Source organism: Melozone crissalis, unplaced genomic scaffold (assembly GCF_028551555.1).
Source record: "Melozone crissalis strain CALT ecotype California unplaced genomic scaffold, PUWL_Pcris_2 ptg000116l_1, whole genome shotgun sequence".
NCBI classification, from domain to species: Eukaryota; Metazoa; Chordata; class Aves; order Passeriformes; family Passerellidae; genus Melozone; species Melozone crissalis.
Window position 1 is genome coordinate 1,072,488 of NW_026535893.1, and position 19,532 is coordinate 1,092,019.

Sequence of the window (19,532 nt, forward strand, 5' to 3'; positions counted from 1 at the left end):
CTTTGGCACCAATCGTGTCCCACATGTGCTGTTTGGGGCTGGCCCAGCAGTGACTGTGGGTGCTGGGGAGATGCTTCAGGCTGGCCGGGGCAGCTGAGGCTGCGGGGCCATGTCCAGGCCGAGGCTGCCTGTGCGTCAAGGGAGATGCAAGTTAGAATTAAGAAGGAAGTATTTTACAGAAAGAGTGGTCAGATACTGGAATCATCTACCCAGTGAGATGGTGGAGTCATCATCCCTTGAGGAGTTAAAAAAAAGACTGGATGTGGCACTTGCTGCCATTATCTAGTTGAATAGTTAGAACATGGGTTGGACTTGATGATCTTATAGGTCTCTTCCAGCCTTGAATTTCTGTGATTCTGTGATTCTGTGGCTCCCTGGGGCCCCGCGCAGGGAGCAGCTGCCATCGGCCGGCCTGGGCTGGGCAGGGCCATGGGCGCTGCTCCTGCAGCTGCCGCGCCAGGCAGGGCCAGCAGAGCAGCGCCTGCAGTGCCTGCAGCACCCGCCTGAGGCGGCCAGGCCATTTGCTCGGGGCAGCCACTGCTGCCTGCAGGCCTGCACTCCCGACTGGCCAGCTGAGGCGCCGCCAGGGCTCTGCAGGGAAGGCCCCGGGCTCTGGGGCCCTGCCTCAGGCCCCTGCTGGCTCACAGAGCCTTCGCTGCACAGGGAGGGAAGTGAGGCACACAGGGACTCCTCTGCCTGCCCCTCAACCCAGCCCTCCTGAGGGACGGGCAGTGGCAGCCCATCTGCTGCAAGATCTGCCAGCCTTTGGGCCCTGCCTTCTCCTTCAGACAGCTCATGGATGCTGACTTCATCCCAGTCACTGTCCTCCTCCTCCCACAGCAAGGGGGTGGGCCCAAAGCTGAAGATGCTGTTACCTTCACAGCAGTCCTGTGGCAGGTCTGTGCTGCTGCTGTCTTCCTCCGTGGAATCCTCTCGGAGTTCTCTGAGCTCTGGTTCACTGCAGTCTTCAGTGAAGACCTCTCCTCAGCTGGAGAGGTCTTGGGAGCTGCTGAACTCTCCTTGGGACAGCTCTGGCTCTGCCTCACCTTGGCACTCTTGGCAAAGCTCCGTCTGGCTGTAGGATTCCCAGTCTTCATCACAGCCAGCTGAGGTGCCCTCCTCACTCTCCTTCTCTGCCAGCACTGAGCCCTGCTCTGCCTCTTCCAGCTGCTCCCTGGGGATTTGGGCTCCCAGTGGGCTGGGTGAGGGGCTGGGGGGGCAGCAGGGGCTGTCTGAAGCAGGCACTGGGCTCTGTGTCCCTGCTGATTATAGTAGGAGTCCTAGTAAAATATATGTATTGTATAAGTGGCCTTGCCCGAATCCTGGTTGTTCTAAATGGGCTGCAGTCCTGATGTCCTTAATTGGGTGGCAGCTGTGGCTAATGAAGATAACTGGGATAAAAGTGGATGGATTGGCCAGTCAGGGAGGGCCTTGGAGGAGCTCTGATGAAGAAGCAGGAACAACACTGCTGTGAAGAGCTGCTTGTGAGAAAAACCACCCAGAAGGTATGGGACTCTAGAAATAAGATAACAACAATATGAATACAACAGCAGATGGCACCTCCTCCCTGGGGGCAGGAGAATGTGCTTGCTTTTCCCAGCTGTTCACACTTCCTTGCCCTCGCTGGCTCAGCTATGGCTCAGTCACGTCCTTTTCCATTGGGGGCAGCTCCTGGACTGTTGCCCTTTGTTGCCACTGGCAGAGCTGTTGCTGTGCCCCCTCTCCCCACAGCACCCTCACAGCCGCCTTCCACTGCTGCAGCTCGTGGGCACTCCTTGCTCTACGTGGGGGCGCTTCCTTGGCTGCCATTGCTGGCACCGACTGGGAGAATTCACAGCTTGTCCCCTCTTCCCTCAGGCCAAGCTCTTGGGCCCCAGCATCTCCCCACTTGTCATCTCTGTCAGGTTTCTTCTCTTCTTCCATGATGACAAAGGGTCTCTCCTCCTCCTTCTCAGTGTCTGACTGTGGCCAGGCTGAGGCACCCACTGCCCCCACCAAGTGCCCACTGAGGGCCTGGTCTTGCCCCCAGCTGGGCAGGGGGCCGGGTGACTTGAAGGAGTTGAGCTTTGTCTTGCTCTCTTCCATCTCTTAGCTCCTGTAGCACGGACAGATCTCGGGAGTTGCTTCCTTCTACGAGAGTAGCTCTCACGGGACTGGGCACCCCAGGGCTCTGTGCCCCTTATATACACCCTCAGTCATGGTGGGGCTCTCTGATGTCACAATGGTCTCTGGGCACCACCATGTCCTGCATCATCAAGGGCCCTGTGTCACAAAGGGCCACACCCAGCGCCCCTTCAGCAGCTGAGCCCACTGGAAGCTGCATGGAGAAGCCCCAGGCCTTGGGCACTTGTAGCCCTTGCTGTGCCAGGCCCTTCCCGCAGTCCCACCGTGCACCCACTGTGTCATGGTCTTACTTGACAGCCTGACCAGCACCCTGCAGAGCCCTGCTTTGGCAGAGTGGGCTGCTGTGGGCACGAGCCATTGGCCAGATGGACGCAGCCAGGCACTTGTGGGCAGTGGCTCCATGTGCAGCATCAGACTGGGCATAGGGGACTGTTGAGAGTTTTTGCAGATTGAGGAGTTATTGCTAGACAATGGCCATATTCAGCTGATGCACAATCCAGCCTGCTTGTACTAATGGACAATGGACACATCCACAAACAATGAATAATGGACATATTCAGAAATGAGGCCGGTATATCCTTGAAGAAGATACAAGAAGAAAAGTTATTAAGACTCAGGAGGTTTGTCAGCGAGCTTGGGAAAGTAAGAAAAAACTGAGTCATGGCTGGACCAGATGACCACAGCAAGATGCGTGAAAAATTAGGTGATCCAATCAGCATTCTATTTTAGACGCGTGAGCAGCTAGAAGGAACCAATCATGTATTAGCTAGAGACGCATGGACAGTAGAGATTTATTATAAATATAGTCTTTTTAGGGATAATAAATTTGGCTTCACTGGATCATATTGGTTATGGTGTGATATCCCTGAACCTCCACACCCTGCATTTCTGGTGAGAATGCGGGCAGGCCCAATGTCGTAGCACAAAAGGGGACTCGAGGTTGGCAATTTGGCTGCTGTGCAGAGGATCGGAGCCAACCCTCGAGGAGCGGAGAAGCTGGTTTATAGCTTCTGGTTTATAGTTTCCACTGCCTCGGAGAGAGAAAAAAGTTACTGGAGCTCTAATCGTAGATGACTTGAATCTCACTCTGATCAAGGTGAGCAGCCGGGGAGAAGATGGGGTCTGAACATGAAAGGGAAGGTGTTCAGAAACTCCTCCAACATATCCTCTTTAAGAGAGAACAAAAGTATGATGCTTCCAATTTGAATGGACTATTGCACTGGGCTTGGGACCATAATCTCATAGCAGGAGAGCAGGTTGCTTTTGAGATTTTGACATGGGAAGCTGTGCAGCGGATGTTGTGGGACTGTATTGCGTCTGACAGAATGAAGCAAAAGAGATGTCTAAATATTCTACTGTGTGGAAAATTATCATAGAGGTGTCGCAAGCCTTAAAGGCAGAGAGGAAAGCTGCTGCTGTGGCTTCCGCAGCCCTCGCCTCTGAGTCAGAACAGCCTCAGGCATTTCCAGTAACTTCAGTTCAGCAACAGTTTTCTACCGCCTTAAATATTCCCGCAAGCAGCCCCCAACCCCTCAGCTCCTCCAGCTCAGAGCGAGAATGAGGAAGCTGCTGCCTCTTCAGGGGGGTCAGTCTGCAGACCAAAGGACAGATGTACTCAGAGTTAAAAAGCTGTTGACCACAGAAAAGAAACATGCTGTTAGTGAAAAGGATAAGGAAGGAGATGTTATTATGAATAGTGCTTCTATTGAAGAGGATTTAAAATCTTTAGTGGACAATTTGCAAAAATTGGTAATTCAACAAAAGGATTCAGTTGTCTCCAAAAGAGACTATTCTTTTGAGAAAATGGACTTGCCAATGATAGTAGGCTAAGACAGACAACCAGGAAAGCGGTTACCACCCTCTCAGTTTGTCTCTGAGGCAGCATTCTTGCAAGTTAAATGAAATCCTCCTTGTCATGCTCTAAAAAATGTGGAAATGGAGTTGGAATGTGACCCCGAAATTGAAGCAGCACAGAAACAAAAGTGGAAGGGAGTTATTACAGAAGCTATTGTAGAAAGGACTTTTCTCTCCAGTGACGTAGAAGCTTTTCCTGTAGTAACTAATGCTGCAAGTAGAGTTTGAGAACCTTTCAATTGGAAGATTTTAGAAAAATTGCGAGCAGCAATTTCACAATTTGGTTGAAAATCCCAATGTGCACAGTCACTTCTGCAGTATATTTTTACATCTAACACATTAATTCCAGCTGATATGCTGTCCTGGGGTGACGTTATGATGCTTGTATCCCCATTCATATTTTCTGTGCCTTTAAGACCAGCTCTGAAGAGTGGAAGTTTGTTTGGGTTTCTCTTATCAGGGACACAGAGACAGGCAGTACATAGGGCTGTTTTTCACTTCTTGCTTTCAGCTTGCGGCTTTGCTTGCTCTCTTTTCTGCTCTTGCTTCTGCTGTTGCTTTTGCTTCTGCTTATTAGCTAGTTTAGCTAAACAGTCCAAATTCCTTCCCGGACTGTTTCTCCTCTCCTGTTCCTGTGACCATCTCGAACCTGCTCCGGACTGGGACCCGGAAACACCGAAGGTTTGGCTGCAGCAGCTGCCCCAGTGCTGGAGGGACTGAGAACAGAACAACCACCCCCGAAAGAGACTTTCTGATTTTGTCATCTTTCTCAGAGCGGTGTCATCGGGTATTGTTCATTTTCTGTGCTGGGGGGTGCTGTGCCAGTCAAATAAACAGGTTCTTTCCACCTCTCTCTGAGGAATTTTTTCCCGAACCAGTTGGGGGGAGGGGCTGTGTGGGTTTTGCTTTCTGGAGGGGCCCTCCTTTGCAGATTCTTTAACAAATTTGCCCTAAACCAGGACAAAATATTGGCGCCCAAACGTGGGGTGAGAGAGAGAGTGGAAAAACCCTGTTTTGACTGCATTTTGGTTGCTATTACTCTGTGTTCGTTTAAATCAGCTAATAGCCATGCTTTTTGAATTCATAATGTCTATTGGGGTGAAGGTTTGCATGCATTTCTGGTCTCCAGGGTTTTTTGAGCTTTTAATACCTATCTGGTCCCTAGGCTTATTTTCTTATCCAGAAATAGCTTTAGTATTGTCCCTAATACGTAGTTTTTACATCAGAGGGGCAGTGACCAGACTAGCTATCCTGCTGGGCTTGGTGGCAATGATGTGCAAGAAGTTCATAAGCATGCTAGAATCTGCTCCAGGTATGAATGGTTCATGGCTATGGTTATGCATCCAGTTTGTTGCAGGAGGAGCAGGAGGGAATGAGGTTTTTCAGCCTCTGCTTTCCTTCTTCTCCTATGAATCAGTTGCATCGCTAGTGAAGGATGTTCAGTTTCCCCTCAATGTCAAAGAAAACATCTTTCTGGTATTCAATCTGGTAACCTTCCTCTATACAGCCTGCTGCTTCTCTAGAATGAGGGCTGAGATTTCTAGACGGGCTGATGAGACCCCTGACTCAGGAGTAGACCCCGGTGTGGGAAATCCTAAGTGGTGTGGGAAATGGGAGGATATGGGCCAAATCCTGAAAGAATTCTCTGACCCTATAGTCTGGGATTTTCCCCATGAACAAATTCAGAACCCAGCTGAGGTGGGGAAATATCTGAAAGAGAAGTACCAGGATGAGCCTAAGGAGAGGAAGGTCATTGCAGTGAGCTGGGCCCTGGCATATGCTTATCGCACACTGCTAGATACTGTTGGGCAGCAGAGAGAGGCAGGGGGGCAGGGAGATAAATCAGCAACTGTCCCGGTGACTCAGGCTGCAGCTAACACTCCAGGCTCGAAGCCAGCATCTAAACCCATGGCTGTTGCTACCAGCACTAGAAGTGGGAAATGCATGGACAAGACCAATCGACCAGGGGATGATGATGATGATGATGAAGGAGAAGGAACCTCAATGCCTCCTGACATAAAATCAGGAGTCAAAGCAGCAGGTGAAAGATCAGATGCGAGTATTGAGTCCTTTTCCCTGAAGGACCTTCGTGGCCTACGGAAGGATTACACTCGAAGGTCTGATGAATCCATAATTAGTGGGCTGGTCCGTCTCTGAGACGCTGCAGGAGAGGCTACAATTCTGGATGGCACTGAAGCCAGGCATTTGGGATCCCTGTCACAGGATCCTGTCATAGACCAAGGAATGATGAGGGGGGCTAACTCTCACAGCCTCTGGGAACGGGTCCTAAGAAGTGTAGCAGAAAGATACCTGTGTGCAGATGATCTCTATATGCAGCAAACTCAGTGGAAGACAATAGAGCAAGGGATCTAACATCTGAGAGAAATGGCAGTGGCAGAGATTATCTTCTCAGATGATGTAACAACTAGGAACCCAGACTTAGTACCATGCACGTCTCTGATGTGGCGAAAACTCGTACGACTTGGGCCGCATGAATATGCTTCTGCCTTAGCCATCATGAAGAGGGATGAGAGGGATGAGACTGTGCTTGACATGGCAAGGAAGCTCCGAGCATATGCAGATGCTGTACATGGCCCGACACATGCCAGAATCGCAGTGGTAGAAACACTTCTGCAGAATTTAGAGGATAAGATAGAGGAGAATCATAAAAAGCTTAGAGAGGAGATTAAAGACCTTCTCCAAATTTCAGCAGTACAGATCCGAGGTTCTGGTATCCAAGGCAGATGTTTCCCAGATGGTGAGAGAAGGTACACCCCACGAGCTGAGCAGTGGTTTTACCGGCGTGATTGTGGGGAAAACATGAGAAGGTGGAATAGGAAATCTACTGCTGTTCTGGCACAACGGGTGCGTGAACTGAAGGAAGCCATCAGAAGGAAAGCAGCTCCAGTTGCCCATGGCCGAATGGCCAGGTATGATGATGATGACATGTCTGATCCCCTCAAAGGAACATCCAAAACATATGCCCAGGGAAAGAAGGATAACCAGACTTAGAGGGGCCCTGCCTCTAGCCAGGTAGAGGCCAGGGAAAATCGTGTTTTCTGGTCTGTGTGCATTCGTTGTCCTGGCACATCGGAACCACAAGAGTACAAAGCTTTGGTCGATACTGGTGCGCAATGTACATTAATCCCATCAAGACATGTGGGGACAGAGTCTGTTTGCTGGTGTGACAGGGGGGATCCCAGGATTTCACTTTGGTGGAGGCTGATGTGAGCCTAATGGGAAATAAGTGGAAGAAGCATCCTGTTGTGACTGGCCCAGAGGCCCCATGTATTTTGGGCATAGACTACCTTCGAAGTGGGTATTTCAAAGACCCAAAAGGACTCAGATGGGTGTTTGGAATAGCTGCTGTAGAGACCGAGGGCATCCAGCAATTGAACATCTTGCCTGGGTTGTCTGAGAATCCATCTGCAGTAGTATGCCTGATGGGAGAAGAGCAACGAGTGCCAATTGCCACTTCCATAGTGCATTGACGACAGTATTGGACCACTCGAGATGCTGTGATCCCCATCCATAAGATGATCCGAGAGCTGGAGAGCCAAGGGGTGGTCAGCAAGACCCACTCACCCTTCAACAGCCCCATTTGGCCTGTGCGAAAATCTGAAGGAGAATGGAGATTGACTGTGGACTACCGTGCATTGAATGAAGTGACTCCACCACTGAGTGCTGCCGTGCCAGACATATTAGAGCTCCAGTGTCGTAGGAAGGAGACCTGGACACCAGGTGGTTCATCACAGGTCCAATTTATTAAAGAAAGCATCAAACACTTATACAGCCAATAATAAGCTCATGAATATTCTGTAAGCCAAGCAATCTATTGGTTAAACTATACCATTAACTCATCCACATTCCTTTGGGCCCACGTTCTCTACTTCTCACAGCTCGCTGTCCATTTTTTTATCATCCTCCGCTAGGCCCAAGGACACGTTATCTTTGCAGGTGCAAGATTTGGAATTAACTACTGTCTTGTACTTTTCCATTCTTTAACCTGCTGCTTTCTCAACAGACACCCTGCCTGCAAAAAGGCCTCTGCCCTAGTTAGGACATCTCTATCAAATCAATTCGGCTGTGTCCTCTCTCCTCAAGCCACTCTTTGACAAAACTCTCCACACTTCCCCTGTTTTGTTCTTGGGCAAGAAGGCTAGTCTGCCAGGTTCTTTCTATCATTCGGCTAACCATATTTTGAATGCAATTAAAAATACAAGGCAAAATAAGCAAAAGCAGTAAAATCACACTCAATAACCCTATAGCATATATCACAAGGTTTCTCAGCTAACTAGGTTTCTCTCTTATAGGGGATCTAAGCCAGGGAAACAAACCAAAAAGGTTGTCACTATTTATAGAATATGCTATATGACAGATACAAAAAGGATTGTATGTGCTACAAGGCTCAAACAAAACTCAGGTGTGCTAATACAACCTACAAAAATAAGCTAAAGGAAGTTTGCTTTCTATTCTCAAACAGCAGATATACTTCAAACAGGAATGGCTCTACTCACAAATGCTTCTGATTATTTCTTTTAACTAAAGTTTCTCTGATGTTCACAACAGCACTTTACACACAAGTCATAAAATAAACGCCTACCATAAAAGCATAAATCTATCTAACGTTACTTAAACTTAATAGCACCTAAACTTAAAATACTGAAACTTAAAATATTTAAACTTAATAGAACTTAACATTACTTAAACTTATCTTTACTTAAACTTAACAGATTTTTAAATCAACAGAACTTATATGTAAAATCACTTAAATCTAACAAAACTTTAACAAAACTTAACTGACTTTAAATTCTACATAACTTAAACCAAATATAGTTTAAACAGAATTTAGCTTTACTTAAACTTAATAACACTTAAACTTAACAGGAGATAAACTTAAAAAACTAAACCTTAACAGTATTTAACATTTAATGGCACTTAATAGATAATTTAACTTAAACTACTTGGCAACGGATAAGACTTACAATAAAAATAGAATATAGCATTTACTATAACTTACTTACAGGCTTGATTCTAAAATACTAAACTAAAACAACTTTTTTCACGTATTTGCTGCAGCATTTTTATACTTGAATGCACTTAAACATAAGAAATTTGTTCAAGGTACACCTGTGGAAAAATTCTTTTAATTTCAGTGCTTGCTTTTACATCTGTCACATCCAAGCAAATCTCAAAGAATATAAAAAGCACACTCATTACATCTTACTTATACAATCTTTTTAACACATCTTTAACATTTTTAAATTTTTCAAAATATAATGTTAGAGTCTGATGTTTCACCAACTGCGTTATTTGGGCTTCTCATATTTAAAGTCTCTTTAACAGTCTCTGCTAGAAAGAACAAAAGGTCTTTCTAACTTAGGTAAGGAATGTCTTGACCGTAATGGTCCTTGGTGTTGTCTGTTTATTATCACTGGCTTCTTGATTGCAGTAGGAATCTTTCTTTTGTTGACAAGAGTCACATTTATTACGGCTGTTAGGTCTAAAGCTGAAGCTTTTTACCGGCCGCAGAGAAGCGCTGGCACTGGAAAAGTGCTCCGGTCCCGCGGTGCCTGTGTCGGAGCGGGCGAACCCCCCTGCGCTGGGCTCTTTGCTTACTCACCGGCAGGCTGACTCCGCTGCAGCCACCGCTGATCGGGTCGCTCCCCCTGCGGCTGCCGCCGCTACCACCACTGCGCCCATGCCGAGTTCGGAGTAGCACAGGCCTGCAGGCGTCCCGAGCCGCAGCTGTTGCTTTGCACTCAGAGACCATCACCCGCCATGGCTTGCTCAGTTTCTTTGCTGTCTTACCATTCTCTAACACTGCTTCCTACAGTATATCCCCAAATTTTGTCCATTCCGAAAGTTCATGTGGGTTAAGGAAAGTTTCTTCACCGTATCCGTAGGCTAATAACAACTCTATCCCCTTTATCCCTCGCCATTCTAGATACGCGGTGAATACCTCATATGCTGCTTGCCCTTTCATACCTCTTTCATGAGCGCTCTTGCAGCTTTCCAGGCTTCCGGCAGCATGTAAATGGCTTGAGTCACCGATGTGAACCTCAAGGGTGCTTCAAAATTCCGGCACCGTCCCGGCTGCAAACGGGACCCAGCTCCAACTTCCTCGACCATGGCGTGCTCTCCCCCCCTTTTTCTTTCGAGGGGGTCAGCGTTCGCGGTCAACCATTTGTCGTGGAAGGGGACCTGGACACCAGGTGGTTCATCACAGGTCCAATTTATTAAAGAAAGCATCAAACACATATACAGCCAATAATAAGCTCATGAATATTCTGTAAGTCAAGCAATCTATTGGTTAATCTATACCATTAACTCATCCACATTCCTTTGGGCCCACGTTCTCTACTTCTCACAGCTCGCTGTCCATTTTTTTATCATCCTCCGCTAGGCCCAAGGACACGTTATCTTTGCAGGTGCAAGATTTGGAATTAACTACTGTCTTGTACTTTTCCATTCTTTAACCTGCTGCTTTCTCAACAGACACCCTGCCTGCAAAAAGGCCTCTGCCCTAGTTAGGACATCTCTATCAAATCAATTCGGCTGTGTCCTCTCTCCTCAAGCCACTCTTTGACAAAACTCTCCACATTCCAGTATGAGCTTCAGTCCAAGGCAGCAAAGTGGTATGCCACTATAGACATTGCCAATGCATTTTTCTCCATTCCTCTGGCAGCAGAATGCAGGCCTCAGTTTGCCTTCACATGAAGGGGAGTGCAGTACACCTGGAACCGACTGCCCCAGGGGTGGAAGTACAGTCCCACCATCTGCCATGGACTGATCCAGATTGCACTAGAAAGGGGTGAGGCTCCAGAACATCTGCAGTATATTGATGACATCATTGCGTGGGGGAACACAGCTGCGGAAGTGTTCGAGAAAGGGAAGGAAATCATCCAGATCCTCCTGGGAGCTGGTTTCGTCATTAAAAAGAGCAAAGTAAAGGGACTGGCTCGTGAGATTCAATTCCTGGGAGTGAAGTGGCAAGATGGACGGCGTCAGATTCCCACAGATGTCATCAACAAGATCACAGCAATGTCTCTACCCACCAATAAGAAAGAGAAACAAGCTTTCCTGGGTGCAATGGATTTCTGGGTTTTTGGAGGATGCATATTCCTGAGTACAGTTAGATCATGAGCCCTCTTTACCTGGTCACCTGCAAGAAGAACAATTTCCAGTGGGGCCCTGAGCAGCAACAAGCCTTTGTCCAGATCAAGCAGGAGATTGCTCATGCAGTAGCCCTTGGACCAGTGGGGACAGGACCAGAGGTAAAGAACATGCTCTACTCTGCAGCCAGGAACCATGGCTTGTCCTGGAGCCTTTGGCAGAAGGTGCCTGGGGAGACTTGAGGCCGACCACTGGGATTTTGGAGTCGAAGCTACAGAGGCTTTGAAGCCAACTACACTCCCACAGAGAAGGAAATCTTGGCTGCCTATGAAGGAGTCCAGGCTGCCTCGGAGGTAATAGGCACTGAAGCACAACTCCTCCTGGCACCCCGACTACCGGTGCTCGGGTGAATGTTCAAACGCAAGGTTCCTTCCACTCACCATGCCACCAGTGCTACATGGAGCAAGTGGATTGCTCTTATCACTCAGCGCGCCCGTATAGGTAAACTGAATCGCCCTGGGATTTTGGCGGTCATTACAAATTAGCCCGAAGGTGAGAATTTTAGTGTCACAGACTAAGAGGAACAAGAACCAGTGACACGTGCTGAAGAGGCTCCTCCCTATAACCAACTGCCCCCAGAGAAAACACGCTACGCTCTTTTCACTGACGGTTCCTATCGCATCATAGGGATGAACCGGAAGTGGAAAGAAGCCGTATGGAGCCCCACATGACAGGTTGCACAAGCTACCGAAGGAGAAGGTGGATCAAGCCAACTTGCTGAACTCAAAGCTTTTCAACTGGCCCTAGACATTGCTGAGAGAGAGAAGTGGCCAAAGCTCTACCTCTACACTGATTCATGGATGGTAGCCAATGCTCTGTGGGGATGACTGGAGAGGTGGAAAAAGGCTAACTGGCAACGTAGGGGGAAACCAATTTGGGCTGCTGCTGAGTGGAAAGACATTGCTACCAGGGTAGGGAGGCTACCTGTGGAAGTCCGCCATGTAGATGCCCATGTACCCAAGAGCAGAGCCAATGAGGAGCACCATAACAATGAGCAAATAGACCAAGCTGCAAAGATAGGGGTGTCCAAAATAGACCTAGATTGGGAACATAGGGGAGAGTTATTCCTAGCTCGATGGGCCCATGATGCCTCAGGCCATCAGGGCAGAGATGCCACCTATAAGTGGGCATGAGACCGAGGGGTGGATCTAACCATGGACAGTATTTCACATGTTATCCATGACTGACAGATGTGTGCTGCCATCAAGTAGGCCAAGCGAGTGAAGCCCCTGTGGTACGGTGAGCGGTGGTCCAAGTACAAGTATGGGGAGGCCTGGCAGATTGACTACATCACACTGCCCCAGACACGCCAGGGCAAGCACTACGTGTAGATCATGGTGGAGGCCACCACTGGATGGTTGGAAACCTACCCTGTGTCTCATGCTACAGCCCGGAACACCATCCTGGGCCTTGAAAAGCAAGTTCTGTGGAGACATGGCACCCTTGAGAGGATCGAGTCCGACAACAGGACTCATTTCAAGAACAGCCTTATCAACACCTGGGCTAGGGAACATGGCATTGAGTGGGTGTACCATATCCCCTACCATGCACCAGCTGCAGGAAAAGTGGAGAGGTACAATGGACTGTTAAAAACCCAGTTGAAAGCTTTGGGTGGGGGATCTTTCAAAAATTGGGAGCAGCATTTAGCAAAGGCCACCTGCTTAGTTAACACCTGAGGTTCCACGAACCGAGCAGGTCCTGCCCAGTCTGAGTCCCTGAATATAATAGAAGGAGACAAAGTCCCAATGGTACATATCAGAGGTTTGTTAGGGAAGACTGTGTGGATCAATTCTGCCTCGAATACAGACAAACCCATTCGTGGGGTTGTCTTTGCTCAGGGACCAGGTTGCACATGGTGGATAATGCAAAGAGATGGAACAACATGATGTGTACCGCAGGGAGATCTGATTGTGGGGTAAGAATGATATGCAATATCACTATTCATTGGATGTTACTGCCATTGTCTGTACATTAAACCATACAGACATGAGATAGAAGGAAATGTGTAAGTGTTGAAGGTCTGGGCAAGTGGAAGATGAAGAAGGAAATGTGTAAGTGTCGGAGGTCTGAGCAAGTGATAGATGAAGCTTTAAGTGACTAAAGTGAAAAGGGGGAATCCTGCAGCTCTGTAATATAGGGCCTGGATTCAGTGGTCCAGTGTGGGGGTGTGATGAAGGCATAATGAGTATTGCTTGTAATTTTGGGGGAACAGATGGAAATTTTGTATGAATAATGCATGATGTGTTGTAGTAGGTTGATGATATGGGGATAAGGGGTGGAATGTCCTGGGGTGACGTTGTGATGCTTGTATCCCCATTCATATGTTCTGTGCCTTTAAGACCGGCTCTGAAGAGTGGAAATTTGTTTGGGTTTCTCTTATCAGGGACACAGAGACGGGCAGTACATAGGGCTGTTTTGGCTTCTTGCTTTCAGCTTGCTGCTTTGCTTGCTCTCTTTTCTGCTCTTGCTTCTGCTGTTGCTTTTGCTTCTGCTTATTAGCTAGTTTAGCTAAACAGTCCAAATTCCTTCCCGGACTGTTTCTCCTCTCCTGTTTCTGTGACCATCTCGAACCTGCTCCGGACTGGGACCCGGGAACACCGAGAGTTTGCACCGTTTTGGCCTGCAGCAGCTGCCCCAGTGCCGGAGGGACTGAAAACAGAACAACCACCCCCGAAAGAGACTTTCTGATTTTGTCATCTTTCTCAGAGCGGTGTCATCGGGTATTGTTCATTTTCTGTGCTTGGGGGTGCTGTGCCAGTCAAATAAACAGGTTCTTTCCACCTCTCTCTGAGGAATTTTTTCCCGAACCAGTTGGGGGGAGGGGCTGTGTGGGTTTTGCTTTCTGGAGGGGCCCTCCTTTGCAGATTCTTTAACAAATTTGCCCTAAACCAGGACATATGCATACCCTAATAAGACTTATAATGCCACCCCATCAGCAGGTGATGTTTCATTAAAGCTGGGAGGAAAAGTGTGCTCAAGAAGCAGCAAGACCTGGAGTGCACGGTGATCCTCTGTATAGTTTAACAGCACAACAGTTACTTGGCAAAGGGCCCTGGGCTACTGCCACTGCCCAGGCTAGGAGCATTGATCAAGTCTTATAGATGAGCCGACAACTAGCATATAATGCTGTCCTTGCACTTCCAGATAAGTTACACCCCATGTCTTCTACACAAAATCACAAAAGAAGAATGAAGAGTTTGATAAATTCTTAGAAAAATTGCATGAAGCTATCTATAATCATTCTGATTTAAATTCAGACACAAAGATACAATTGTATGGACTTTGGGATCATTTCTCCATTCCAAATGGCTTTCCCTTCAGTCACAAGAGCCTTCCATCTCTTCCAAAAATTGCCTGCTGAAACTCTTCTGCTCCCTTCCAAATCAGTTCACTACTCCAGCATAACCCTTGAAGCATGGACAGATGACTCTTCAACTAATTACTGTAGAAAAGAAGGGTATTTATTTCAGCACTGGACACATGTGAACTAGTTTCCAAAGACACATGCAAGGAGTTGCAGACTCCTGCTCTCTATTTCTACAGAAAAGGTTTTACATTAGATTTCTAAGGACCCATAATACATAATTATTTCCTGCCTGCTTTGCATTTTTATCAGCTGAATATCTATTACAGCTGCGCAATTGTATTCCCTTAACTGGGTTGGTGGGATTTTGAAATGAGGGAGTGGTTGTATGGGAGGAAGGTTGTATGTCTTCCTCATGGTCAACTCTTCTCTCATGGCCACTTGGAAGGAACTTTTGACCTGCTGCTCATGGTCCAAGCCTCTCCTAACTGTTCAATTATTCTTAAGGCAAGGTGTTTCTGTGGTCTCTGCTTTTTCACAATTGCTTCTTCCATCCCTGTCACTCCTAGCTTTATGTTCCTAATATATTTGGTACTCTTTACCTAAGGTATGTGATTTCTGCTAGCTGTATTACTAACTTAGCTTCTTACCTCATTTGAAAATCTTAACTGAAATATGCAATCTTCTACTATCCCAATTCTATTTCCAGTTGGCCCCTCAACTCATCTGCACTTTTCAATTATCCTAATTCCATTTTCAGCTAACCCAAATCCAAGTGGCAGGAGCCCCAATGCTCTCCAGTCACCACTGAAGGCCTGCATCTGCACAAGATATTTGGGCTGCCTCATTCTTCCGTTGGTTTTGCTTTCAAATGCCATTGTCCTTTCTGCCTCAACTAGAAGTGTCACAGATGTACCAAAACGGGCCTGTGGGCTGGCCAAAGGCAGTGTGCTCTGGAGATGATGAAGGAAGAGTCTTCCCAACTTTCAAAGCACACTGCAAAAAACACCAATCCCTTGTTTCAAAATTTTAAAAGTTTAATTGCAATAAAATGGTTGTTAAGATAGTAATAAAAGTTAGAGTAATAAGAATTTGGACAATCAGAGTTAGAACAGTAAAGGACAATAAAAACAAAGACATACGGATAGTCCCGGTGCCTCCTGGGCAATTATGCCCCGAAAGCACACAGGCTAGCAAAGGATTTGCCCTAAAAGCAATAGCCTGTTGCATATTCATATATCTCATACGTGATGCCTAAATTCTTTTCAAACAAAGGGTGTTCTCTGGTTATTGTCAAGTTCTCCCCCTTAATCCTGTTGGCTCCTCAAAGTCGGGAAGGAGGTGGAAGAAAGTTGATCTTTTCCAATAAGGACGCAAGAATGCTTCTCTTGGGGCTTTAGGTGTCCTGTTGCTGTTATATCTGGGCAAAGAATTTCTTGATTATCCCATCCCTTTGTGATAAGTAGGTATGATTTGTGCTGATAAAAATTGAAACAGTAATCAATATTGATACAGTAATCAATATTTCAGAATAATAAAATAGTTAAAAGTTTTAATGCCAAAGAAGAGAGGGAGAGGAGGGGCTCCCCCCTCCCCCCCCCCACTCCTTCCCAGCAGATGTTCTCAAGGACCACAGGAAAGAAGCTGAAGATACAGTTGCTAAAAATGACCAAGGACCTGAACTGGGTCCAAGAAAATGCTAATTATAAGGGATTTATTGCCTTGATATGTAGATGCAGTGATATGTTAGTCTTGGCTTACATTGTACTGGCTTGGTGCACATGTGTAACCCAAAGGTGAATTAAAGGACAAAGAGGAAGAGAAGAGGTCTTCATCCAAAACGACCCCCAAAGACTTGTGCGACCACCAAAATGAGTGGTGGCACATGTGTAGTAAAGGTGGTGATGAAGGCAGAGACAGAGAAATAACGAACCGAAAATGGGAGGAGATGGCGTTTGCACATGGCATCTAAGGAAGAATCTTCACTTGGCAAGCTTATACGTGATGTGGCAAGGGTCCAAGAGCCCTGCTCTCCATCCCCCGCAGTTATCTTTTGCTTATGCGCTGTTATTGGAACCAAATTATCCCTTATTTTAATCAAATTATACTGTATCCAATTTTATATTTTTTATTTTAACTATTCAATTAAAATTGCTACTACTTTTAATATTGTTTGTTTTTTTTATGATGGGCTAATTGGGCAAACATAACAATTTTGCTGCCCACACCTGGGACTCTCTCAACTCCAGGGAGGTGGATAGTTTCTGGGAAGGAGGTCCCCACCAGACTTTTTAGTGGTCCCAAGGCTAGATCACTCTCCCTTGGGAAAAGAAAGTCTTAATTACAGTAACGCATAAGCAAATTAGTTATTAAGAGCACGCAAGAGAGGCTCCCATCAGTACCCATAGAAAACTGCTTTGTGCACAAAGACCCTCATGAGAAATGGAGGCTGTGAGTATCACGGGGTTTTGGGTCGGGGGGCAGCTGTATGCATGTGTGAGTATGTGTGGAGTGTCTGAGATGGGGGCTGGGCAGTCCCGGACCCCCGAAGCAAGTGGGACCTCCCACTACTGCGTTTTCGCACTCTCTGAGAAGAGGCCGGCTGGGAAAGGAGGGAAGCGAAAGAAAAGTGAATCAGTGGGGACCCCGGGAGGGTTTGACCCAGGGGGAAGGAGGGGATCCCTGGTCCAGGCACCTGTGGGAAGGCCCTTGAACAGGAGGAATTTACTCAGTAGGGAGACTGAGAGAGTAAATGAATAGGTTCAATTTCCTTGGAGGGGTTGGTAGCAGGCAATTTAGTATGTGATTAGATGGTGAGAGGATGGGGCTAATAGATTGAGAAAGAGGGAGAGATAGGAGTGGAACAAGTAGATTGCAGAGGGAGAGATAGGAGTGGAACAGGTAGACTGAAAAAGCAGTGTGACAGAGTAGTAAGTGAGGAAGTTGAGCCACGGAGTGAGTGTAGGAAACTAAGACTCTCCTGGTACCGGGATTTCTTAGTTTGTTGCCGCCAGAAATGGGTCAGGGAGAAGGTAAGTTCCTTGACCCAGGGGCTGTGGATTGTGTGAAAAATTCACAGTGGTTTGAGGTATCTGGGAACCGTGAGGGGGGTTCTCAGGGGGAGAGCATTCCTCAGGACAGACCACTGGGGATGATAATACAGTTTTGGGATGAATGGGAATCCCGAAGGGAAGAAAATCAAGATATTCAGAGGGCAGTGCCTAAGGACATAATATAGGAAAAGTTTTGAGTGAGCATCAGAAAAAATATGAGTCGCCAGCAGAATGGTTAAAAAGAGACTTGCAATTATATTCAGGTATAGATACTTATACTGCAGTAGGGCAGGTTCTGTTAAAAATTCAGTTTGTGACCAGATCTTGCAGTGACATCAGGAAAAAGCTGGAAAAATTCGAAGACTGGCAGGACAAGGGACTTCAAGAGTTACTGAGAGAAGCACAAAGGGTGTTTGTAAAGAGAAATGAGAAAAAGCAGAAAGCAGATGCCAGAATTTTGGTGGCAGCAGTTCAAGAAATGCAGGCAGCTTTGAATACAGAAAAATCTGCGGGGAAAAACAAACAGTGGATGTCAGGATCTATTTTTAGGAACACAAGACCTGTGCATTTTTCCCACCACAAGAAAAGACACTTAAAAAATTCTTGCCCCACTTTGAAGGGTGCGGGACACACCTGTTTTTATTGTCATAAAAAGGGGCACCTGCGAAAAAATTGCAGAAAGAAACAGCAAGAGGAGAAAACTTCTCAGGAGAATCGGAGAGGGCAAGAGTTTTGTTTAACGAAGAGGACCGAATTACAACCAAAGGAGCCCTGGATAATACAACTAAAAGTAGGTCCTCAGAGCAAAAAACTTATATTTTTAGTCCATACAGGAGTTTCTCGGTCGACAGTGACAAAATTACCCCATGGATATGAGATAAGTCATGAGCGAGTTTCAGTAATCAGAATTACAGGAGAGGCTATCCCTGTTCCTGTAATAAAAGGAGTGCAAATTGAAACAGATGACAAATTTATTTGGACTAAATGATTTATTGTTGATACCAGAGGCCGAGAATAATTTGTTAGGCAGAGATCTAATAATAGCCTTAAATTTACAGATAAAACCCTGTGAAGGAAAACTTAAAATTTAATCTTTAACTGAAGAAGATAATCTAGAAATTAATGACACGGGTTGGCATTCAGGTGAAGTGGGAAAAAGTTTAGGATAAAGGAGTCTGGTCCCCTTAGTCCCTGCTGGTCAGCATAAGCCTGTGAATTTTATGCATTACTCTGTGCATTATTAATACTAAAAGGGCAAGAAGGGACTATTTATACAGACCCCAAATATGCTTTTAGTGTAGTACATACTTTTAGAAAAATTTGGAAAGAAAGGGGACTTATAAACACTCAAGGGAAAGGGTTAATACACGGGGGATTGATAATTCAGATACTTGAAGCTTTAAAAGGCTCAAAGAAAATAGTAGTAGTTCATGTCAAGGAACACCAGAGAGGGAGGGATATTAGAGTCAGAGAAATATTTTGGCTGATAAAGAAACAAAAAGAGCGACCTTAAGAAAAAAAGATACTGAAATCATAACCTTACAAAAAAAAAAAAAAAAAAAAAAAAAGAAATTCAGCAGGAGACACTTTCCCTTCTGCTAGCAGAACTGGCAGCTATAAGGAAATTATGAGCAACATTTAAGGAGGGAAAGTGAATTTTTCCTGATGGCACGATTATGATGCCAAAACCAGTGGCACATTAGATCTTAGATAACTTGTATAGATGGACACACTGGGGAACAAGAGCCTTTTCTGATTACTTTTTAAAATTTTATGGGTGTATAAGGATATTTAAAATTGGAAAACAAATTACCCAGGGGTGTCTTACCTGTCAAAAGGTAAATAAAAAAGTGTTAAAGAGCCCTCCTTCTGGAGGACAAAAAAAAAAAAAAAACCAGCCTACAGGCTTTTTTAAAAGATCCAGGTGATTTTGTAGATTTGTTTAAAGTGGGTTGGTGAAAATATTTGTTAGTTATAATAGATCAATTAACTCAGTGAGTTGAAACATTTCCAGCATCTCG